The sequence below is a fragment of the Lissotriton vulgaris genome, chromosome 9, assembly GCF_964263255.1.
Source record: "Lissotriton vulgaris chromosome 9, aLisVul1.2, whole genome shotgun sequence".
NCBI lineage: Eukaryota > Metazoa > Chordata > Amphibia > Caudata > Salamandridae > Lissotriton > Lissotriton vulgaris.
Genome location: NC_141697.1, coordinates 109,969,330 through 109,995,698, shown reverse-complemented (window position 1 = coordinate 109,995,698; position 26,369 = coordinate 109,969,330).

Here is a 26,369-nt window from a genome sequence, read left to right as displayed (position 1 = left end):
CCCGACAGCTGCAGACAGGCTCAGCTCATGCCAGAGCTCCATCTCACATAAAACCACGCACTCTGCCTCCAGGATTGATAAGGCCTTCCATAGGAGTGACTCACAGGTTTATATGTGTCCAGATATAGGTTTAGATATAGGTATACTATATCTAAGCAAGGGGTGGGTACACCCACTTGCCCCAGCTGAGTGATCAGCCAGTTGTGTCAATTTAAGAACCAGCCAGGGGTGGCAAAAGCTATGCTTCAGCCCCTGGTAGGCCTTGGTGGCACCTATGCCCTGAGCACCTATAGTGCATGGTACAGGGGCTGACAAGGAGTCCATTTCCAATTGTGGTATGTACCTGTAGCACATGTAGTACCAACTTAGAGAGAGAACAGCAGGCTGGGGGTCTGATTAGCAGTCGAAAACCAGTGAAGCAAAAAGCAAAAATTGGGGTGACCATAGGATAGCAGACCCTACTCTCCTACACAGGGGCAGGGTACAAGGGAGTGCCATGTAGCGGAGTGGAGTACAGTTGATTGGCGTACAGTGGTCTTGTGTAAAGTCGACTGTGGTATAGTGTAGTGTTGTAAAATAAAGTTGCGTGAAGTGCAGTGGCGTATATTGCAAGGGTGTACTGTGCAGTAGAGCAGAGTGGAATAGCACACACTACAGTGGCATATTTTGGAGTAGCATACAGTTGAGTGTCATGGAATGAAAGAGGGTTAATTATAGAAGCATAGAAACTCGTAACGTAGACTGAAGAGTTTTTTTACTGTAGTATCAATCAGTATATTGGGGTACACTGCAGTAGCATGTACTGCATTTTTGAAGGATTGATTGGCATAGAGAGGAGTAGCTTACACTGGATTAGCATACACTCCAACAGTGTGCCATAAAGTGGGGCATGCTGAAGTAGCATATAATAGAGCATCGTATTGTGGAGTTGCTTACAGTGGAATAGCATACAGTTAGGAGCGGTATAGTATAGGGGCATTGAGGAAAGTGGCATACACAAAATCGTAACAGAATACATTAGTGAACAGTATAATAGCTTAGAGTATAGTGGTGTCCACTGGAGTAGTGTATAGTGCAGTTGGGTTGAGTACCCTGGAGTAGCATTCAGTGGTTTAGTGTAGAGCGGCGTATAGTGGAGTGTTGTAAAGTGGCCTAGCTTACTGTAAATAGCATAGAGTGGAGTGGTATAAAGTCAACTTTTATTGACATGGAGTGGTGTAAAGTGGAGTGTGTAATTCAAATAAAAAGTGCCCTAAAATTATATGAAAACATCTCAATGTTATATCTCCAAAAAATCAGTTATAATATGTAAATGTTAATTTTGTGGCTGTATATAGAAATAGTGTAAGTATTTGCAAGCGTATAAGTTGTATAAAACATACTTATACATTGTGCTATACTATACTCTATACAGTTCATGGTATACCAGGATAAATGGGTCTTGGAACTGGTGATGTGATAAGTTGATGGCTGTGTTTACTAAGGGTAACAGTCAGTGGTGTAGTTTTACATTTTGCGTTGTGCCAACACTGTGAGTAGTATTTTGTCTATATCTAGCAGGATTAAATATTAGGTGGCATAAATGTTTATTTTGTTTAGTGGAGGTAAATAATATATTTATTATGACATTTTCATTGTAATTAAATTTAGTGATACGTGTTATCGCTTTTGCATTGTTTCAAAACAGAGTCATTTTGTTTAAATTGTTCAGATTAAATATTATGCTGCACAGATGCTGCGAGCCTGTGAAGTGCACATAAGTAATGTCATTTAAAAAAATGTTTTCATGTATTTAAAATTAATATTCCCAGTGTTTGCCAAACTGTAGGGTAATTAGCGTTTGTAGCACGGTACAAATTTATCACAAGTCCTTTGCTGATTAGGTAATCATTGGCTTTTTCAAAAGTTAAAGGTAGTCATGTTGTTTGTAGGGACACTTTCCGCGTGTTGTGCATCATGCCTGCCGATGTGAGTAAGTATAAGGTTTGGTATTTTTGCTCTGACTAGTACAACTTTAGTAAAAAGATAACAGGTAAGGCAAAATAGTTATAACACTCTGTAGATTTCTTTTTAAAACTCCAAAGTAGCACTGGAGTACTGTGGTACGCACCAAATTTTTTTTGTTCATAATATTTTTTTACCACTGTAGGGCACACTGCATTTTTTTTAAAGTAGCACAGTAATTTTTAGTTATTGCAGCGTTACTCCGTAAAATTGTATGTGCATGTTTAAATATAACTTTTTTTGGAAAAAAAACACTTTAGCACACTATATCAATAAAATATCTTGCAGTGTATTTCCAATTTTTTTTTGTGTTTGGTGCTGCAGTATTGCGGTATTTCCGGTGAAACTCTGTATTTTTTATTCAATATATATATAAGCTTCTAAATATAATTCCCTACCTATTACCACTTTATTGTAGTGGTAATAGATATGGGAAAAATAGTAAATCTAATACTTACCTACATTGAATAGCATATAAAGCAGGACCCAAGGAAACTCGAGGTGAAAACAAGATGGCTGCTTGTAACTTCCATAAAGGCAGTCATTAGCCAATCTGAAAATGGCTTGCCATCTCTATATACCTTAGGAGTACAGCCAAGTCCCAAGAAAAACGTTAAAACAAGAAACAGAATGGGTCAGGATACGAATATTCTGACTCATTAGACCTGGTGTTGGGGTCCCGGAGGACCCCACCGTGGCCAAAATTAATCCACAAATCTTGGCAATATTTTAAATAAAAAAACAAGTATGATAGGCAACTTGCCAAAAAGGCCCCCCAGCACATTTCCAGTCGATTTTGGTGATGCATTTTTGATGCCGTGGGTTATGAGGATATCTCCAAACAAAGAAGCACCTACTTCATATAGTTTTTTAAAATTGTATTTAACATTCTTTAATCTACAAATTAGCACAATGCATAATGTGTCACCATTGTAATTACCCTGTACCCGAGCACATAGTCAGTAATCCATACAGAGCAGTAATGTACATTTCAACATGTTACTAGTTTACAACTCGACCTAAACAATGTCACTTCAGCTATACCATCCTTTATTGATCCATTTGTTGCATGCTGAGGAAATATTCGATTATACAATTGGAGTGTAGGTGGACCCGAGGTGTGGTCAGCCAACCCCAGTCGGCACAACCCCTGGAGGTGGTTGAAGTAGTGTATCAGACCCGAGTTCCTGCATGTAGGTTTAAGGGGCCCCAAATATCCGTAGGTGTCAACGTTACTGGGAGTGTTGTTGCAAATAATTCCCCTGTTTAACCATGAATTGGTAGTGGGAACAAATTTATCGCCTTAATGTAGAGCTATCTCTCGTTTAGTGAGGAGGAGTGCAATAGAGGTGTAGCGACGTAGCTGTTTGGAGATGTTGCGAACGAACCCCAGCTGGGCTACTTCTGGAGTAAGGAGAAGGTCCAGGTGCGCCATCTGAGCAAGCATTCAGATACTGCTCGCCAGAACACCCCAATGTTCTCACAGTTACAAGTTATGTGGAGAAAATCAGCATGCTGCGTCTCGCATTTGGGGCAATTGTGTGATCTAGAGGGGTCGATCAAGTGAAGTTTCCTACTTCATATAGTTAAGAGGAAGTAGCCTGGTTTGATGCAGATTCACCTCTTTGTAGTCTTGTTATCTTCTCTATGGGAGGATTCATTTCATCACAGATTTCTGGAAGAAGACCCTTGAGGAGCAATCACATTGCTGAAATCATTCACATAGAAGGTCACTGGAGACATCGAGAAACGCGTGTCGAAAAACTGACATATAAAACAGTTCTGCCACAGCATTATCTACTCTCAACAGCACTGATATTTAAAGACTTGTATGTTTTTTATATATGTATGTAGGGAAAAAAATATCATGTACTATTTATTTGTATTGTGTTTTTAATGAAATGCACGATTTGATGAATAAAATACTTTCATAGTTTTTTATATTATTTGTTTTTGATCGTTTTTAGATATTTGTGTGTAAAATTAGCCTTACATTGACTCTTTGGACACTGCTTTGATATAGATTGTGCATGTATTTGAGTGTCTAGGAATTAATTTTCACACAACAGTTCTCCCTTGTCCATTACGCAGCTGTAGTGTTGAATATGCACTAGACATTTACCCAACGAGTTAGCTCTTACTAATTAACCTGTATAAACTATAAAGTCCTCTAGTTGGGTAGACATGTTTTGCAAAACTGTGTACTTGTTGGTAAAGGGGTTGTTGAGGTTCTGTTATGTCTCAGTCATTTATGCAGCTACTGACACACCCACACAATCACTCAGACACCCACTCACAACCCATTCAGTCACTCACACATCCTCTAACATACCCAGAAAACCACTTACCACCCACTCAGAGGCCCATACAGCCACTTACACACCACCTCACATACATAAATAACTACTCACACACCCACTCACATACCGTACAGCCTCTTACACAGCCACAATCACTCACACACTCACTCACCGACCCATACAGTCACTCATACACCCACTTACGTACCCTTACTACCATTCACCCCCACTCGCAGACCCATACAGCCACTCACACACCCACTAACAGATGCATATTGCCACTCACAAACCCACTCTCACACCCACACAGCCACTCACACACCCACTCATAGCCCCATTCAATCTCTCACACACCCACTCACAGACCACTACCACTCACACACCACTCACAAATCCTCTAAACTACTCACACACCCAATCATACACCCATATAAACAATCACACACTCATTCTCAGAATGCATACAGCCTCTCACACACCCAGTCACCGACATATACAATAACTCACACATCTGCTCAAGACTCATACAGCCACTCACAGACCCACTCGCAGACCCCTACAGCCACTCACCCACCCACTCACAGGCCCATACAGCCACTCACACACCCTCTCACAGACCCATATAGCCACTCGCACACCCACTAACCAACCTATACAGCCATGCACATCCCCACTCTCAAAGTTTACAGGTTACAGTTAGGAAATACAATTGAATAAACCTTAGAAATTCACAAAAAAACAAAGGTTACAGGGATGTTATAGTTCAGAAATAACATTAAGAAATGTTAGAAATTAACTGAAAAAAATTGGTGACTGGGTGTTTCACAAGTCACCGACTACAAATAAATTAGAGACTGGGGTTTATACAGGGATTGCAGAATCCCATGTAGTATATATTTGACAATGAAGGGAAATAATATAGGTGTCAAAATTAACTGGTTTAACGTGGGACCCCAATCCACAGAATCTTGTATTGAAATTTATGGAGGGAAAGGAAATTGTGTCACGTTCTCGGTGTTTGAGGAGCACTACAGATTATTTGACTGTTTTACTCACTGGCTTGTGGGAAAGAAAGAAGCCATTCCTAGAGTACACAAAGTGAGACACTTCTTGATAGAGCCTTTGAGAGCACAATTGGACAAATTAGTTAGACCGCAAAACGCCAGCAGTGTGAGCTTTTAGAGATTGAAATAAGAAGATATGGGGGGACTGCCCAACATTTCTGATTCATTGACTGCTCTGGGTTAGGCAAACATTTATAGCATGATGAACCTTTCCTCAGTGTACCATCAAGTGAACCTGTGTGAGCCTAACATCTTATGCATGCTGCAGCAGGAAGTCTCTAGGTTTGTACTAATGAGGAATTTGTTGGGCGAAGTGGGCAATTTTACTCCAGAACAACATTCCTGTTTATAGAGAACATGATATAATGCTGTTTGAAGTCTTAGGGAGAGTAGAGGAGAACAGACTTCTGTGAGTCGAGAAAAGTGGCAATTTGGGGGGATCTTTATGGCTTACTTGGGGCATGGTTTTTATCGCTTGAGGATAAACTCAAACAGGACTTGGTAGGGACTGTAGTGACAGTGGCAGTTGTAAAGGATAACGATCAGGTTTGGTCTTTCTTTGGCCCTGCAAAATATTATCAGCGCCATTGAGAGCCCTTTGATAAAGATATTGAAAAAAAGGGGAAAGTCTGCTTGGCTGTATGAGCACAACAAGATTTTATTGGTAATTAAGAGAGAAGTAGGAAGAGTGATCTGGCTAGGACCCATTGATGTTAAAAGGAAGACTGTGTGTGGCATTCTGGGATGCCACACTGTGCTGATTACTGATACAAGTTTAAAGGAACTAGGAGAAGTATTTTCACAGGTAGTAGATTGGAAAGAATCAGTGATAGCATTTGCTTTGTGAGCCTTTTTTATTTGGGCAAAAGAGGACTACATAATTTAAAGCAAAGTTCTGGGGTATTGTAGAGCTATGTGACACTTTATGTTTCATTTGTGTAGTTTATTGTTTAGATTTGATCACAAGCCACTAGCTTGAATCACAAGTAGGGATGACAATTATTCATTTTTAGGACTCGCCTACACAGTACAAGAGCTGGGCTGTGAGACGTACTGTTTACTATTCTGTGGGATTGCAATCTGGCCACAGCACACCACTAGATGTTCTCATTGTCACTCTCATTTACAATCTTTCAATTGCTTAGTTCCCGTAGGATTTCTTGTGTTAGTGCCTCCCTGGAGTATGGATCAATTACATATGTTCTTTCTTGTATTTCTTCTTCCTTGTCTTTTTGCAACACATTATTTTTAGGTCTTGCCTAGATGAAAGCAAAAGCGAAGCTTTTGCTGTCTAGGGCGAGACAACTTATGTTGTCACTTTTGGGGGAATGTGGACAGCAGACTGTCACGCGCTTCTCCTGCCGGAGATTTGACCTCGTGGGCGCGCACGCCCAGCCCGGCGCCGTGCACGTCCCCTGCCACAGATTCCCTGAACACACACATACACACATGCACACGCAGGCAGGAAGGCACACACACACACACGCGTGCGGGCGCACCCCCCTATTTCCCCCCACTCACTGGCACTCCCCGCCGCACACACACAGGAGCGCACCTACACGCACGCACACACACATACATACAGAGACCCCCTCCCCGCCACCGCCGCATACAAACAAGCGCCCCCAAGCCCCACTTACCGCCATTGTAAACTCTTGCAGCCTCCGCGGGGCTCTCCCTCAGGCATGGGAGCCCCGCGTCACCAGCACTGCTTCTCTCCGTGGGCGCGTGCGCGGGCTTCCGAAGACGGAAGTCCTGCCCCATGGAAGGTTTCGGTTTCAGTCCTAGCAACTTGTTTTTAATGGCTGGAACATTCTTGGACAGCCCCGTCCCACCCTGCAGTCGGTGTGGGAGTCAGCGCGAGCCATGGGCAGCAGTGCAGGGGGCGGCAGACGGAGAGGAGCTCGCGCCCATCCTGGCCAGTGTCAGTGTCACTCGCCTCCATCGCACAGCAGAGCAGGCTGAAGGAGTCGCATTCTCTGGTAAGACCCTTGCTTTGTTCTGGAGAATACTCATCTGTATTTTTGCGCTGAAAATAAGTGTTAATACAGCGAATTTCTGTTGGCCTACTTTTCCTGTGTGAGTGTGGAGCTCAGAAATGTGTAATAACATGCGGGGGATTCGCACATCTCAGTGACATCTTTAATTCTACCATATGCTTACTGGCCAAAGAAATAAACACGCGCCGCAATGAAAATATATACGAGAATAGACCGATGAAGAACATTTTAAGACACACTTTCCATTTTAAGGTGTACTCTCCATTTGATAACAGAGATTACACTTGTGCGTGCTTTGTTCTTTCCCATTCAAAAATTAGATTAAATGTTGGGATTTGGCACTTTTGTTAATAAGATCGTGTATGTTTTACTTTTTTTCGGAGTTTTATATAGCGGGAACTTGACCCAATCAGAGAGCTTTACGTTTGCATTACAAACGGACTCATTCATTTTGTTAGAAGCATGGGGATATTAAATAATTTGCCCAGAATCATAGGATGTTGAGTATCCCTTGCCGAGGCTAGACCCCTGTTCCCCAGCCTCGAGGTCGATGCTCTAGCCACATCCTCTCCCAATTTCTACATCCTACTTGTTGGCTTGCAGAGTGCTACTTGGCTATCGAAAGCTGGTTTAGAATTTGGCCATCGCAGTCCAGATGTTCCACTGGCAAACTTGCCCATATGGCTAGTTAGTAGAGGACAGTAGAAAAGAACATCAGTGTCATTTTTATATAATAATTTGTTGATTAAGGGTTTTATAAAGTACATTCCTGACTCCCGACTGCAACAAAGTCATTTGTGAAAACTAGGTAAAGCATAATACACAGTCAGACATCTTAGACATGCTGAAAGAACTTAGAATTTAAAGTCGGAGAAAATAACTTTGATAGACCTCTATAAACTAAAATAGATCCCAGGGATCAAACAACACAACAGTAACAAGTATTTGCAATGCAATAGGTCTTGCCTTTGGGACCTTAGAAGTGTTTAGCCATGAATTATATTATCCCACATTACTGCAATGGACTGTGTGGCCGTTATTACAAGTGTGGCAGAAGATTTGGCATTGAACGTGGTTTATAAACACATCTTACAGTTCACTATATTATACAGCATATGCATTCTGTTATCTTTACCTAACACGGTAACTTTATCCATTTAATTTTGAATGCAATTTAATAAAAAAATTAATCTTCACAAAAATGATTTACAAAAGTTTAAGCTATTGCCATTATAAATTACAATAACTTTTATTTAAGTATTAATTCTTAAACAAATTAAAAGCCATTGTTATTTGTAATATCAATACATCGAAGTCACCTAAATACAACAAATATTACATTACAAATGCTATAGGTGTCACTTGCAATAGTTATAACTATTGGCATTGTAAATGACAAAGCTATTAATTTCGCTATTTTCAAAACCAACACATAAATAAAAAATGTGTCATTTACAATACCAATAGCTCAAACTGTCCTAATGCGAGACCTATTGCATTGCAAATGCTTGTTTTAATAAGCATTTCAATATCATTCCTGAATGAGCAAGGTCCTTTCCTACTATTAATACTGGCATATGGCTTCTTGATGCTTTAGTAATATTTAGACCTCACTCTGGCACAATACTTTATGCTCTTTTATATCAAAACCATGGTAATGAATGTTTTCAAAAGATGCAGTTTTATTTTACATTGGATTTTCCTTATGATTAATCAATTCATGACGCTGCATGTATTTGCATGTCTTTCCAGTGATTTCAAATTTTCAATGTTTTATGGCTTCTCTCACCCTATTTAATGTCTCTATTGATGCTAAAGGGCCAGATGTAGGAACCCTAATACCGGTCAGTAACGGCCGAAATTACCGAATTTCGGCCGTTACCGACTGATATTAGGCATTTGGGATGTAGGTGGCTACATTTCAGATTCGGTAATTTACCGAATCAGTATTTAAGAATTCGGTAAATACCTGAATTCTTAAATAGCGATTCGGTAAATTACCGAATCTGAAATGTGGGAAGCACTCAAGTGAGTGCTTTTCACCGGTAAGGATTTGGTATTTACCACCAACTACAAGTTGGTGGTAAATTAGGAAAACCCTAAAAAAGCAATTTTTTGCATTTAATAACAGTGCCATGTGGCAGTCATACATGCCCTTAGGGCATGTATGTGTGCCACATGTGCACCCATGTCCAATTCAGGGGTGCAACAGGGTGTCAAAGTGACACCCTGCCACCCTTGAATGTTTCTCCCCTTTTACCGAATCGATAAATACTGATTTGGTAATTCCCATTCATTCCTATGGGCCTGTAGGCCCATAGGAATGAATGGGAATTACTGAATCGGTATTTACCGATTCGGTAATACTTACCAAGTAATTACCTACATAGCATTTACCGATTCTAAAATACGGAATCGATAAAATTCTGTATTTTAGAATCGGTAAATGTAGTTTACCTACATCTAGCCCTTAGTTCCTTACACACAACACTATATTACTCTACGCCCCTCCACTCTACACCACTCCACTCTATGCAACTCCACTCTACGGCACTCCATTCTACTTCACTTAATGCCACTCTATGCCACTCCTCACCACTCTACTCCTTGCCCCTATACTGAACGCCACTCCCCTCTACTCTATGCAACTCTAAGCCACTTCACTCTTATCAACATCACTGTACCCCAGGCTACTCCACTCAGGATAACCTATTAAGAAAATGCATACAATCTAAATGCAATCTACATTGGAGCCAGAAGGCAGAACTGCTAAAATGAAAACTGCGTAGGCTTAGTGTAAATTGGCTTGGTCATACAAATCTATGAAAATTGTATATTAACCAGGAGCGGTGGGTGAGATTTTAAAGTGGTGGGGCGCAAACTAATTAGCATACAGCACCGTAGCGAGCGAGCGCAGCGAGCGATCCCGAACCCCAAAAGGGGGGTTTGGGAGGATTACCCCCCCCAAGAAAATTTTGAAAAAAAAGAAGAAAAATCGTGCATTTTCAAGCAAATTTGATAAAGCAGGAAGGTCAATAAAGCAATTATGAAAGTGCAGTTATTACATTAATAGATGGCATAACATAGGTAGCTGCTTATTCAGTATTACCACAGAGCTTCATACATTCTGTCCTATTATGCTCAGGTGCTGATCTCTCTGACAAAAGCAGTCACTCACCGACCTATTTATGTCATTTGCTCCAAGTGGGGGTCAAAATAAATTCTCCCTGAGGATGTTTGGCAGCCAGAAAGCTGACTCCAGCAACAAAGGTGAGTACAAGATCCCCAACTAGATGTTCCATGATGAGTAGTGACGTGAGTGAGAGCATGCACAGCTGGCCATTGACCCCTGGCCATCTGAGTGAATTTTAGCCAGTCCTGTCTTTTTTTAGTCCACAGCTCTTAGCATACGAGCACATATACTCTCATGATATGGAAACACTCAACACAAAGAAATTGGTTGTTTAGCCATATGATACATAGCGATGGTCAACCAATCCCTAGCTGCCTACAATTCATGCACAGTGGGTTTGACGTGTGTGTTTGCAGGATGTAATGCCGGCATAATATGCATAAGTGTGGTGTATTTGCACAAGATGTATGCAAATAGTCAAAGATTGGGATATTCATCAAATGTGCCGTTGTTTCCTGTTAATAATGTGGTTAACAGTAATAACCCCTGGGAGCTCTAAAAGCCTACACACACACACACACACACACACCCCCACACACACACACACATTTGAAGATATGCAGACAGTTAGTTGCCCCACCGCTCAAAGTTACTGGCTGTGTTTTGGCATGCTGGTCTGAAAATGGAAATGCACCTTAACGCAAGGAGACACTTCTATTTTTAAAAAAAACCAATTAACAGCCCAATCTGAATCACCCCCTCTCAGAAAGGTGGATTCTTGAGTTTTTCAGCCCATCTTTTTGACAAATCAGAAGACCATCATCAATGTGACGAAACTAGGCACACCCACATACAGCCCAACAGCCTATTTGTAAGGGAGACATGATCGTCTTTCTGTTCCCCACCAGGCCTGCTATAGCAATGCCTGCTATTGGGCAAGCAGGGTTTGGCAAACCATCCAGTCATTACCAATACCATTCTCACTCATATCACATATACACTAAGGAGCAGGTGCGCAACCTTCCCTCTAAAGAGAATCCACTTGATCCCATTGTTTGCTTGTTCATAAATATAACCTAATATACAACATCACAATCTCCTTCACAACTAATTTATATTGCCGCAGACTTAGCCCTAAAAAAATAAGCTTAAATAATGTGTTATAAAACATTATGCAAAACGGATCGGGTGACCCATACGCTCTAGTAGGCTACTGCTTCCCAAGAGATATCCAGTGCACTGTGTCAGGGCCACATGCACCTAGTCTACTACATCAGTAACTGTAGTCACAAACTACATCTTTCAATCCTTGGAAATCACTTCAGAAAAGTAATAATTTATTGCATCTGTGTGATCCATCTTAACCAGATGTGCAGGCGGGACTCTGTCTCCCTCTAAGTGGGTTCCTGTTGATGGGAAAAGCATTCACACCATGGCCTGAAATGTTATTGCTTCTATTGCATATGTATTTGAAAGCCAGCTTACTAAGTGTGTTGCAAGTGCTGCAATTATATCTGTGAGGATGAAAACTAGACGTCTACTCCCTGATGCAGCCGCAGCATTCCTGGACCACGTGCGCACAGCATCTTATTTGCCTCTGTTGTGTTGCACACATCCTTCCCTTTCACTGCCGATACTGCATAGCCTGCTGTATGCACACATGATCTGCCTCTCCTGTGCTAGACGTCTACTCCCTGATGCAGCATTCCTGCATCACGTGCACACAACATCTTATTATCTGCTTCTCTTGTGCTGCACACATCCCTCCCAGACCACAGAGAAAGGCATGGTTTCTCCAGGCAGTCTGCATATACCCTCCTTCATACAGTGAAGCACCCATAAAAGTGATTCCGGACTACAAAATGCTGCTCATGGACAACTATAAAAGTGCCAAACAATAACAGATGACTAACATACTCCAAAAGGAGTTGCAGTAAAGTTGTTATAAGGCAATTTCTGCCCCTACTTATCTTTCTTACAGAAAAAACTGTTAAGTGGTAAACATGTCAAAACACCCATCAATAAACCTAGACTTGATCCCATTGCATCAGTACAGTCACTTGATCTAGCCACGCACTGTCATCAGAAGAGTCCATCGGTCAACACAAGAGGTCCGTCAGAATCTAACTTTCATCAGGTGAACGTCTGCTCAAATTTTGTAGGCAGAGGGCCTTAAGACCTGAACCCCCTGCAAACCACCAAGCACAGATAGCCACTAGGTGCTCCACATTTACACAGATTAAGTTGGAAGGTCCCTATGGAGGACCTCCTTGAATATAAGCCTCACCCCTAAATCATGCCCCATGCCAAATGTCGATTGGGAAGGAAACCCCCAGTGGAAAACCTCCCCTGTCTGCATTACAAGCACGGACCACAGTCAGTATTTTGATGCACTGTACAAGCACTTTCTTCACACATCACCCCTAGAGCACTGTACCAATTAGTATTGGCAACCATTGTTGTCTGATTGCAATATATATTGACTACACATCAACAGAGTGGTCCAAACCCACGTGTTTATGTTTTATTTTGAACATGATGGAGTCATTTCTTGTAAGTAACTAAGAAGCTCTTACTATTGAATACATAAGGATGATCTAGAGTGCCTCCAACAGAACCATCCTGACTACATAATGATCAAAAAGGATACACATTTACGGTGTACTGTCTTTATAGCTGCATGTGTAAAAATGTATTTAAATTAAATCCATGAAAACCTGGGATTCCGCCGGCTGCCACGTAATCAGCAAGACTCAGGAATGTATAGCCGTCGGCACTGGGGAAAGTAGCTGGTCTCCCCCCGCCGCCCGCCCGCAGGATGGCCGGGTGGCCAAGGCTGCTGGCAACGTAACATTAACATAAAGTCCCAAGTGTGAGTCAGCGAGTCGTGGTTTAAAACACTTGGGAAAGAAGATCAAACAAAACCTGAAGTTTACAGCTTGACTGCCGGGTCGGATTGACCTATAGGGCAGACAGGCAGTGCCCCAAGGGCTGGCATACTGTGCGCCAGTTTTGTGGCAGTCTGTGGGCCCGCTGTATGGTCTGGTCGGCCGGTTACTGTTAATTTCCCTAATTTAAATAAAAACATACCTCAGCCAGTTCAAATCCTTGCGGTCTTCCATAACTTGCAAAATACTTATACAGTGCGTATTCAGAAGCTCAAATCGGCCCTAATTTGCAAACATGGGCACCTTTGTTAGCTACTTATATCACTAATGGGGATTGGGGACCACTTTCATTTTGGTGCTACCAGTACCAATTTTCCGTCCCAGTCTTTCCCTGACTGCCCCAGTACATTTGAACCGTGCAGTGTGAGAGCTCTCTGACCCATCAGAGGTATAGAGAAAATGTGATCTCCCGGGCCTGTGACTTTTAAGAAAAAAACAGACACTTAGAGCCTGTGACTTCCTCGCAAGTCTGACATTTGCCAGATGACGTACCTTGCGGCACAGGTGTTACATGCTTGAAGGTCACAAGTTAATTAGCACATGCAGACTTTACCGTCACAGAGCGCGAGAGATTAGGCGGCGCACCTGTCAAATTACCAAGAATCAGGTAGCACAGAGCCTCAATGAATGCCGCTAGTGCAAGTGTGATTGATATTTCCACCAGCAATACATACCTGCAAGAATACATTATTTAATGCGTGCATTCATCTAGCTGATTCATGAACGGAACGCAGTTAATCTCTTGTACGCTTCGGGCAAAGTAGGCACATTCCTAACTAAGGGCCCCGCCGCTCCCTCTGCCCCCATTTCCCTTGACAGATTCCTTTTATCGATTGGTAAATCCCTCTCCAGGCCAAGGGGCCAGCAGGTGCAATGTTTCAGCTAATTCCCCTTCCTTGCGCGCGGCACACCTGAAGTAACTCCTCCCCCCTCCTCGCACTTGCTCCCTCCGTGCGCGTCAGCATTAAGTCACATTTTACAGTAAAATGCACGATTTTCTCTCACTCACATAGATCGATGTCCAAGTCCAATTGCATCAGAGACGACTCGAGTCCAGTGAAGAAAAACGGTCAGCCGCGCAATTAGTGGAAACGTAAACGTCACAGCGCGCACCGGCGCACGTCCCCCAAATCCAGGGCCAATCAGTCCACCCACCCACGCGCCAGCATCCAATTAATGATTGCCTGTATTTCGGCGCGGTGGCCCAGCCAATCCTGGCACAGCATAAGCGCCAGGATTGGCTAGGGGGTCACGCAGTCTACTCGCCCTGGCGCATTCTTACACAAAAGGCCCAGCCAAAGACACCCCCCCCCCCTTGACGGCTAACGGTCGCTAACCTGGCTAAAGCGCATGCGCTGGCAAGTTTCCACCAGAATTCCTCATGCGCAGTCGAGTCAGACAGACTGTGACATCACGTTCACGTTGTTGACTTGTAAACCAGCCCCACCCCCTGCGCACTCCCTATTGTATCGGGTCTGTCCCGGTCGGAACACTCGAACACTCGAGTCAATTGAATTGAAGCGCCGCTGTGTGTATTTTATTTATTAGGTGTTTAGCTCTCTGCTGCAGCAGCCGCAGGTGCGTCCAGGCTTAGAGGGGCTACGCCCCTACGCCCCAATGGACGCACCGCTGCTGATATTAACAAAACTGGTGTCTGGGCATTTTCAGGATAATGGAAAGCTATCATAAAGCTGACTGCTTGTTGAATCAGTCCTTTATCTTTTGATTTGTTACAGTGTACTTGTTGACGCTTGCATCCATCCTCACACAGGACTGGTCCTTTCCAGGCACATAGAACTCTCCAAGCTGTACCCTCACTATACTCACAGTTCCAGGCATTCTTATAGTGATTTACTGTCATGCCAGATAGATATGTAGGTAGACAGACAGACAGACAGACAGATAGATAGATAGATAGATAGATAGATAGATAGATAGATAGATAGATAGATAGATAGATAGATGGATAGATAGATAGATAGATAGATAGATAGATAGATAGATAGATAGATAGATAGATAGATAGATAGATGGATAGATAGATAGATAGATAGATAGATAGATAGATAGATAGATAGATAGATAGATAGATAGATAGATAGATAGATAGATAGATAGATAGATAGATAGATAGATAGATAGATAGATAGATAGATAGATAGATAGATAGATAGATAGATAGATAGATAGATAGATAGATAGATAGATAGATAGATAGATAGATAGATAGATAGACAAAAAGTCATCAGGTAACCATACTCTACTGATTCTGTGGTGTTAAGAGCAGGAGTCGAGAATAATACAACTTTGTGTTAGCCTTTTGTGAAAATGCACAAAGCTTCAATAGTTTAAGTTTCATGCGACCCATGCCAAGTTATTTTATGTGTATTTGTAACGCTCTCTATCACCCGTGAGCATATCCTGGCGCTGAGCTGGTGTGGGTGCCTAGCACTACATATGGTAGGTTTGTAAATTAAAAAGCCAGGTCTTCAGCTTATTGCAGAATTCAAGAAGAGAGGAGGGGGCTCCGATGTGGAGAGTGAAGTTGTTCCACGCTTTAGGAACAATGTAAGAGAATGCTTATCCTCCTGATCTGGTACTCTGTATGCATGGGATGTTGGTGAGTAGGAGTCCTGCGGAGTGGAGGTGTGCGGATGGTTGGTGGAAGGCGATGCGACTGGTCAGGTAGATGGGGCCTGAGTTGTGGAGTGCCTTAAATGTATGTGTGAGAAGTTTGGATTGAGTGTGTTTGTGTATTGGAAGCCAGTATAGTTCAATGAGTCTTGGTGTAATGTGAGTTCTCGGTGGGAGGTTTAGGATGAGTTTGACTGCCGAGTACTAGTGAGTTGTTCGGTGATCCCGGCGTAAAGGGTATTCATGTAGTCCAATCTGCTGGTGATTAAGGGGAGTGATGTTTTTTTTTTTGCTTTAAAGCACTTTGAAGATCTTCCTCAGCCTCTTCAGGATGTTAAATCAGGATGAAGTGATAGCGTTGACTTATGCAGTCATGTCCAGTTTGATGTTGATGATTATTCCAAGGTTCCTTGTGTGAGTTCTGGGTGTGGGTCTGAGTTTGGCTGGCCACCAGTTGGAGTCCCATTGTGAGGTGTTCTTGCTGATAGATGAACGTTGTACCTCTCACATTGCATGTTTATATAACCAGGCTGTATCCTTTAGTTCCCTTTCCTGAAATAGAGCTGTGTCATTTAATTGTGACTTGTTGCGTAGGCAGGTGCATCTTGGCACAAACCTTTCTAGAAATGTACATTCCGCTCTGTGCCTTCAGCTGGTGTCCCACACTCCTTCTCCACTGACTACGGTATGATAGTAACAAATATATACAATCTGCAGAGAGAAAAAAGCACAAGCATGTGTTAAGTTATTTCATTTGAATGCTCCATTAATTGGGGCTGCATTTCTGCCTTGCCCTAACTAAAATAACTCTCTCACGAATAGGCGATGGCTTCATTAAGGTACATTATAGCGTCTGCAGAGGACTTTGCCCATTAAAAGATTTTCAGCTTGCACTGGCTCATTCATTTCTTTTTCACTGGCATCTATTAAAGACAATGATTCTCATCAGCAAAACCTGTAGCTTTGACTTTGATAGAGCGCATATAGCACTCTAATTATAGGATGCATCATATTCGTAGCTTAAACGCATCCACTTGTGTTTTCATAATCACCACGTGTTATTTTTAGAAATGCATTTATTCTGCATAATAAACAAGAAATAATGTGTATGTTATATAAAATACGCATACACTAAAGACACCATTGTCTCTATATGTTCCTTTGTAAAAAGACATTATATTCACATTGATGTAATTGTGTGTGTGTTAAAGTTGCCTGCAGACTAGGCTCCAACTGCCCATTATGTTTATAGTTTCATTTCCACAGCTTCTGAAGAATTAATTGAATGTATCTTTGTTTGTGCTAGAACAGTGTGTTTTCATCCCATTGAATGAAGAAGGAATGTATCCTCATTATTTTAACTTAAGGAGATAACTGGAATGTCTTTGAACAGTCTGAGAAAGAGAAGGGAGGACATTGTTTGTGCCTGGCCTATCTACCGTCCAAGGTCACCAGAAGCAAGGAAGATTACATTTAAAAAATCCTGGAAAAACACTGAATCTCTGAAGAAATGAAACAAAATGTCACGTGATACTTTTGGGAGGGGGCTGAATATATCCTATTTTTGTATTATGCAAAGGGACAGAAAATGCAGACTTCTAGATTTTCAGAGAAGAGAGAGCACCTTAAGAACGAGCTCCATAGGTTTAAGCTATTTGACCCATTCTAACTTGAGTACTTCTTAGAAAGTCTACACGTGCTGACACCTTTGGAAGCTGAGATATGGGAGCCACCTAGAATCATCATTAACCCCTTCCATGCTCATGACAAGGTCAGCTCGTCATGCAGTACACTGGAGCTGTGCTTATGACGAGCTGACCTTGTCATGAACAATGGGAAAACAAAGGATCCAGCACCCAGCGGGAATTCCCTTAGCAGTCAAGGTGTTTTAATGTAGGGAAAGATATTTCATGCTTTCTTCCCTAATGAAAAGGGACTTGTCTCAGCCTCCATCTTGGGTTGCGTGCTAATCTTGGAGTTCATAGTTTTGTGTCTCTTTTGCTGAATCAATTATATGCTCAGATTTGGCTCTGTATTGATTTTCCTGTACCTATATTCATTGATATTGCGGTGTGTTTATACAAAATTATTTTGGCCTCATAAAAAAAATCCATAAATGGAATTCAGAGTTTGTGGTCCTTATATCATAACAAATTTGTAAGTATAAATTTAACGTGTTACTTTCCCCCTCAACAAATTTTAGTAGGCAAATAAAAGACCATCCGAGCTGAACTTGGATAATAAGGCAAGGCCCAAGTTTGGCTCTATAACTTGATGTTTATATTTACAATTCATTTTGAGTCTGATGTCTCCCTATTAGTTTGAAAATATTTAACCAAATGTCTTCTATCGCAATATGGCCCAATAATGGAAGAATTGACCTTCATCCACTCATCTTTTACTGGAGCCATCCAATGAATAGCACAAGCTTGCCCTCTTAACTAATCTTATATCATCAACAATCGTAAACGTTAAAGGTTCCGTAATGGCTTTTTAGCATATAGGACGAAGACACTAGCCTCACACCAACACAGTCTTGTCAATAACCAATGGGCCACTATCATGGAGATTTAAGATGCGGAGATCTGCCAATCAGATGCTGGATTGCACACATCTCCATCTGCCCACAATCAAACATTATCTTGCCATTTTGGGAAGGGGTGGTATCCTTACCAATTACAACATGGATAGAAAGCAAGGCTGGATTGCAGCGATGTGACCACTCATAGCTGGCCTTAGGCCATGTTGTCCTTCTCTCTGAACCTCAGCTTGTTCTTATATCCACAGCAGAACAAGGGTCTCTCTGAACCCTGAGAAGGAGGAAGAGTACACTGAAGCTTTCACAGGATTCTGACATCAAGGTCATGCACAGGGGATTACAGTGATGTGTGTGAATTAATTAGAAAAACGAAAACTGACAAGTCACATTGAAGGAAACCAAATCATAGAAAACCAACTTTAAAGAAAGATAATTTAAGGATATACAAATAAATTAAAAATTAAAGGAAACATTTCAAAGGAAAGATGGTTTTAAGCAAAAATGTCAAAATTACATTAAACTTGGGTGGGGTTTAGGACTAGTGATGAGGTTTTGGGTTCAGGGATGAGTAAGGTTTAGGGGTGACGAGGGGCTTGTCGGGGTCAGGAATAGGTGGAGTCCAGGCACAGAGAGGGGTTTTTAGGATTCAGGGATGGGTGGAGTTTAGGGGTGGTGAGGGTTTTATCAAGTGTCATTAATGGGTGAAGTTTAGGGGAGGTGAGGGATTTTTAGGGATGACGGATGAGTGGATTTAAGGAGTGTGGGGTGTTTTTAGGGCTCAGGGATAGGTTGAGTGTAGCTGTGTTGAGAGGTTTTAAGGTTCAGTGATGGGTAGAGGTTAGAAGTGGTGAAGAGTTTTTTTCATTCAGGTTTGGGTGGAATTTAAGTTAGTAAGGGGTTACATTGATTCGGTGATTGGTGGAGTTAAAATGTAGAAGGTGGTTTTTAGGGTTCCGGTGGTGAGGGGTTCCTGTAGGTCATGGATGGGTGATGTTTAGGGTGGTGAGGGTTTTTCGGGTTCAGAGATGGATGGAATGTGAGTGTGGTGAGGGATTTAATGGGGTCAGGGATGTGCAGGGTTTAGGAGTAGAAAGGGGTTTTAAGGGTTCAGTGATGGGTGGGGTTTAGGGGTAGTGAGGGGTTTTACAGGTCAGGGATAAGTGGAATGTAGGGGTAGAAAAGGCTTTTAGGGTGCCTGGATGGGTGGAGTTTAGGGGTCATTGATGGATGTAGTTTAGGTGTAGTATGGACTCTTTAAGTTTTTTGGATTGGCGGTGTTTTGGGGTTGAAAGGGCTTTTAGGGCTCAAGAACTGGTGTATTTTAGGAGGGGTGAGTGTTTTAGGGAGTAGGGATTGATGGTGTTTAAGAGTGGTGAGGAGTCAAAAGCATCCGAAGTAATTGTTTGACAGTGTAAAAGACAAAATCTGAAATATTGTCCCATGAAGTCAAGCACTGAAATAAATACCTCCAACAAAGTGATTTCTAAAAGTAAGACCTGCAATCATTGTACTTACATCTTAAAAAAGATAAGCAAGCAAAAACCAATTTCAAACAATAGACATTCTATGGATTGGTTTCTACGAAACTGTAAATGCAATTCATTCTGAAACTTTTCATTGAACAGTTTAGGTGAAAAGGTTTCTCAATAATGGTAATGCTTAAACTGTTTTTTCTTTGAAATCACATACAACCGATTACAGGGGATACTTACCCTGGGAAAATTCCAGAATTCCTCTCTCACAGCACTGTTGTGCTTGCAGTGAAATGTTTTTGGGAGGATCCTAAGGACTCTCCAACTCCCAGGCTCCAAAAGGGTGATTACCAATTCTGTGCCTCATGTGTCAGTAAAGGAACACAAATTCCTCCTTCACATCATCAAAATGAGCATTGCTTCTTCTCTTAGAGGAGGCTATAGGACAATTCAATACACACGCCAGAGTCAATTAGCAAAGAGTTTGTTCATAGATGACTTGATCCCTCTTCAATTATCTAAAACAATCTTTACGAGAATCTTACCATAAAGATTCATAAATACCCAACAACGCAGGCTTAAATTCGTCCCCTGTAAGGAAGCTTTCAAATGATCAACCTTCCATTTTCAACTACACTCTATCCAAGGATCAAATAAACACTCCATCAGGACAACTTGACTACTTTTAGTTGCATATAATCCAAAACTTTAGGTTATCCTAATGTAAATAATATTTTTGCTCGCATATAAATGACATCATTATGTCTTCCTTACGTAGATGAAAGTCACCAATTATATCTTTTTCCAACCAGTTGTAGATTCTGTCTTTCCACCTTTGCACTTGGGTTATAACAGAAATAGCAACTCTTCCTCTGAAACAAACCAAACCCTAATCTAGATTGTGTTAAGCTCTATGCTTATGATGTATGAACCTTATCTGGACCAGGAATTAACAATGGGTGTTTTTGACCAATTAAAAATGAACCTACTGGAATATTATGTTATCCACAGCCACACTCTCTATCCTTACCCAATCTGAAGAGTTCCTCTCTTGAGTATGTAGAATCTAGTAACGGTAGTATCAAAACCTTTTTTTAATGCTGCAAAGATCAAAAACATCTTAATGGAGATTCTTGGATGTAATCCTTCATCTCTTTGAATGTTAAAATAAGGCAGAAATTATTATTAACTTACAGCACTTGGTAATAATTTTGAAAATGGATTTCTCCATGAAATGATCACATATCTAATTTCAAAGATGTGCATGTCCATACTCTAAGGTTGAGCCCACAGCCTTGAGAAAACAAACACCTTGAATTCAAATTAATTTATCTGATCTTTATAAAGCTCAGCCGACTTCATTCCACTCCAGACTCAGCCCAGTAGGAGACCTGTTTGTGTTGGTTACTACTAGAGACAGGACTCATTTCCATGTGTCACTGGAGCCTGATAAGGGTTTGTTTGATAAATTTCCTTTCATTACATGCTCTTGGTGTTCCTATGTTTCTTTTTCTTTATAGGGTTCAGCCAAATCTTACAGGCTCTGTGAAAAGGTCTAGGGAGAGACATGTTTACTTGCTCAGAGCCACATTTTAGCTGTCCCATTGTCTATGGCTTTTATCAGTGTAGGTTTGGATTTCATTCTCAGAGCTGGAAGCCTAATTTTTTCTTAGAAATTCCCACGAGGAAGCATTTGGTTCCACAATAAGGTTGAGAGTTGTTACAGTGAAGCACATGATTTATTTTATTTTATTTATTTATTTTATTTAAACAGTTTAGATAGCGCTGGTTAGACCTGTAGGTATCAGAGTGCATTTCATAAGGTCAACAATTTTACAACAATTATAACAATTACACGTTACATTAAATATATGAGGAACATTCACAGGTGAGACAAATAGGGAGGGAAAGGGGAGAGGTGGAGTGAGAAGGGAGAGGGCAAGGGGGAAGATAAAAAAGAGATATAGGGAAAGTCATCCCAAAGACCGAGTGGGTAGGTGACCGCCAGGGAGATAATCCAAAGTCAGTCTCCCCTATAGCTCACTAGGAAGCTCCAATGGGCTACGATCAGAAAGATGGAAAGAAAGGCGATGAGGAGAAAGCAGAATGGCAGTAATACGATGAGGGGGGTGGGCGAGACAAGGAGAAAGGTACTGTTAGATTTGGGGGTCTCTAGTTGGCAGAGGTAGGTACTTGTGACAAATAGAGACCCTTGCCTCTAGTCAGGGTAAGGGGGTACACTCCTAAAATAACCCCTTGGTAGCTTGGCACGAGCAGACAGGCTTATCTCAGAGGCAGTTTGTAAAGCATTTGTGACCACATACAGTAACCCAGTGACAACACTACAGATGGGCACCACACAGTTGTATATTAAAAATAAGTATTCTTTATATAGACTTAACACAAGACCACAAATGGCAAAAATCCACAATATTATACTTAAAATGGTAGTTTTAGCTTAGTTCAGTTCAATTGTTAAGATGCGACAATTTAAGTCAATGTACCTTACGATGCGTGACACTTCCACAACAAAAGTGTTGCAGCGATGGAAATGCGGCAAAGTTCTGGTGCAAAGAAATAAAGGCGTAAAGATCTTTCAGATGCGGCACGCTTCTCCTTGGATGCGAGAAGTCTCGGTTCGATGCGTCAACTGCATTGGTGACTCCCTTGTTCAGCGATGCGAAGGCAACAGCCTCGGCTGCGGCACGCTTCTCCGACGTTGCGAGAGGCTTCCGCACAATGCAACAACAACAGCAGTGACATCCAAGATGCGACCGCAGCAGCTCCGACGGCGGTGCGCTTCTCCGTGGATGCAAGGTGCTTTTCTTGATGCGGTGCAATACGACAGCTACAGCGGTGACATCCAAGATGCGACAGCAGCAACAGCGATGGCGACACGCTTCTCCTTCGTTGCGAGACCCTTCTCCTAATGGGGTGCAATACGACAGCTACAGCACCGACATTCACGATGCGATGGCAGCAGCAGGGACGGTGACACGCTTCCTCTTCATTGCGAGAGGCTTCTCTCGATGCGGTGTAATATGACAGCTACAGCGCCGACATTCACGATGCGACTGCAGCGACGCGCTTCTTCCTCGTTGAGTCATGCTTCCAGCTCTTTGCGACACACAGTCCCTCAGAAGGCCCCAAAACAGCAGCAGGCACTTCTAAAAAACTCTGGGGAGCTGGGGGTTGAAGTCTGTTGTCCCTGAGGCTTCGGCAGGAGGCAAGCTCTTTTCCAAACCCTTGGAGATCCTTCACAAGTTAAAAATAAAGCACACAAAGTTCTTTCTCCTTTCTTTGGCAGTCGGGCACCCACTGCAGGCCAATCCCCGAAGCAGCACTTCAGCTTAGGGATAGTCTTGCATCAGTTTCTTCAGGTTTCTCGCCTAAGCAAAGGTTTCTTCTTGTAGTCCAAAAGTGATCTAATTTCTTGGGATCAGGGTCTCAATATTTATACCCCAAAGTCCTTTGTCCTCTGAGGGCAGAGGGGCCTTTGCCTAGTCCAAACCAGTTCTGGAGCACTTTGTTTACATGACTCCTTCTTTCCTTTCACAGTGCAGAGCAGAAACATCAGACGCCCCACAGGAGGTGGAGCCAGCATTGTGGAGGAAAGGCACAGCCCTAGAGCACTCTGTTGACATGATAGCGCCAGGAAGCCGCTTGGCCGCAGTGCGCTTTAGAAATATTTTTTTCATTTCATTTCATTTCATTTCATTCCTTCTCTCCTTTCACAGTGAAGGGTAGAGACATCAGAAGCACCACAGGGGGTGGAGCCAGCACTGTGGGGGGCAGGCATAGTCCTATTCAACTCCTCCCTCCCATCTAGATGCAGATCCCTCTACTGGGCGGACTCACCCTGTCTCCTGGAATCCCCCAGCCCTGTCACTCAAACTCCAGACAAGGAATACGCTACCTAGCAGAGGCAGGCCTGGATAGTTAGACAAGAAAATACTTACTTTCTAAAAGTGGTATTTTCAAACACAGAATGTTAAAACCAACTTCACTAAAAGTTGTATTTTATCATTCTGAGTTTAGGCATACTAAACTCGAAATTCTACCATGTTCCCTGAGTCAGTTAGGATCATAAGATGTAATAATCTAACTGCCCATTCTGGCCTACGAAGAACAGGTAGCCTTGCAATAGTGAAAAATGAAAATGGCTGTAATTCACTAGTAGGACATGCCACACACATCAGGGCTTGTCCTACCTTATACTTACAATGCACCCTGCCCTTAGGCATACCATAGGGGTGTCTGATATGAAGAAAAGGGAAGGTTTAGGGACTGGCAAGTGGGTGCACTTGCCCAGTCAGCATGGCAGTACCAGACTGCACACAGGCTCTGCAATGGCAGACCTGAGACCCACTTTTACAGGCTGCTTCTGTGGGTGGCACAACTAGTGCTGCAAGCCCAGAAGCAGCATTTGATTTACAAGCCCTGGGCACACGCAGTGCACTGTACTAGGGTCTGACAAGTAAACCAAACCAGCCAATCATGAAATCACGAATTCATACATTAATTTACAACAGGGAGAGCATGTGCTCTTTAGCACTGATAAGCAGTGGTAAAGTGCCCAGAGTCATAAAACCAACAAAAACAGCTCAGACAAAATACAGAAGGAAGGCAAAATGTTGAGGGATGCAAAAAGGGCCAAGTCCAAAAGGGAGTAATTGTGCCCAAGGTACGGCTGGGCAGGTGACGGGCAAGGGATGAACCAAGGCCGATCTCCTCATTAGCTGAACAAAGCAGCTCTACCGGGCATTGGACAAAATGCTCGGACTCCGCTGTTAGGGTAGAGATCTAAGGGCGAGACAATTAGAGAGGGAAGGAGGAGAGGGGGAGTGAGAAGGGAGTAGACGGGGGGAAGATGGAATAAGAGATAAACGGAAAGACGTCCCAAGGACCGGATGGGTAGGTGATGGCCAGGGAGGTAATCCAAAGCCAGTCTCCCCTATAACAATCTAGGAAGCTCCACTGGGCATCAGTCAGAAAGATGGATAGAAAGGACACAAGGAAAAAGCAGAGGGCAGAAATACACAGAGGGTGGGAGGGCGAGACAGGGAGTAGGGGAGAAACTGTGTCCAATGTCTGGCGGGCAGGTGACGGTCAGGGGATGAACCAAGGATGATCTCCTCATTAGCTGAACAGAGCAGCTCCCTCGGGCGTCGGACAAAATGCTCGGACTCCGCTGTCTGGGTAGGGGTCCAGTGTACTCAGGGGAATGTCAGAAAAGTACGGGTGGGGTAGCCATGGTCCTAGAGAATTGCAGATGTCCTCTTGAGGTTAGGCACAGTCCTGGCAGGGTTTGGTAAGTAAAAGGTCAGCAATGGGAGAAAAAAGTCACCACTCTCAGCCATGTTGGGGTCGGGCATGTTAGGCTCCTTTTCCACAGTGAGTGTGCAGAGAATGACCCATGCAGTGCATGTCGCCCCCTGGAAATTTTCACTGGCAGTGTCTGTTGTGATCATGAGCTGTGGCGGAGGAAACAGTCGATCACATGACCCTTACACATGGCAGCCCCCCGGTAGTGAGCTCAAGATCCCTCAAACAAGTTCAACCCCACAGCAGCAAGGACTATGCTGTGGAGATTCTAAAGCGCTACCTGATCAAGGGGGGGGGAGCAGGGGTCCATATGTTAGGGTGGCGTTATTCGGAGTCAGGCCGGGGGTCGGGTGGAAAACCGGTAGCGGTGTCTGCTGTCTGGCTCGGCCTCCATGTTGGGGTCAGGGGTTGGTGCAGGGGTCCATATGTCAAGGTGGCGTTATCAGGGGAGGTCAGGCAACAGGATGGGAGCAAACTGATAGCAACGTCTGCTGTCCGGGTCCGGCCGCCATGTTGAGGTTAGGCAGGACGCATTGCAGAAGTCGCGGTCAGGGTATTCAGTCGCCACCAACTGGGAAATGTGCGGTAGGTGATTTATCCCCCACGGCAGGTCTCTTGGTGTTCCCCAGGACTCTCACCTCTTTTGAGCACAAAGCGAGCATCAGCGGTGCCGTGCGGTGTTCACCTGGTCTATTCCGGTAATGCTTCAGAAAAAAGTGCTGCATTGGGGTCTCGGTGAGCGCGATGGCAGAAAGCCGGTCCGGTGGTCCCGTCTAACGGTCCGACGCAGGTACAACAGGTCTGCGTAGGTTTCACCGGGCCTCCAGGATTATGATTATCCTCCCCTGCGCGGGGTTGGGCGCCATTTTTACAAGAGCCAGTGTACCACCATTGGACTGCACCGGCGCGGCCGGAGGGACATCGGCATGGAGTGAAATCGCTCAGTGTGC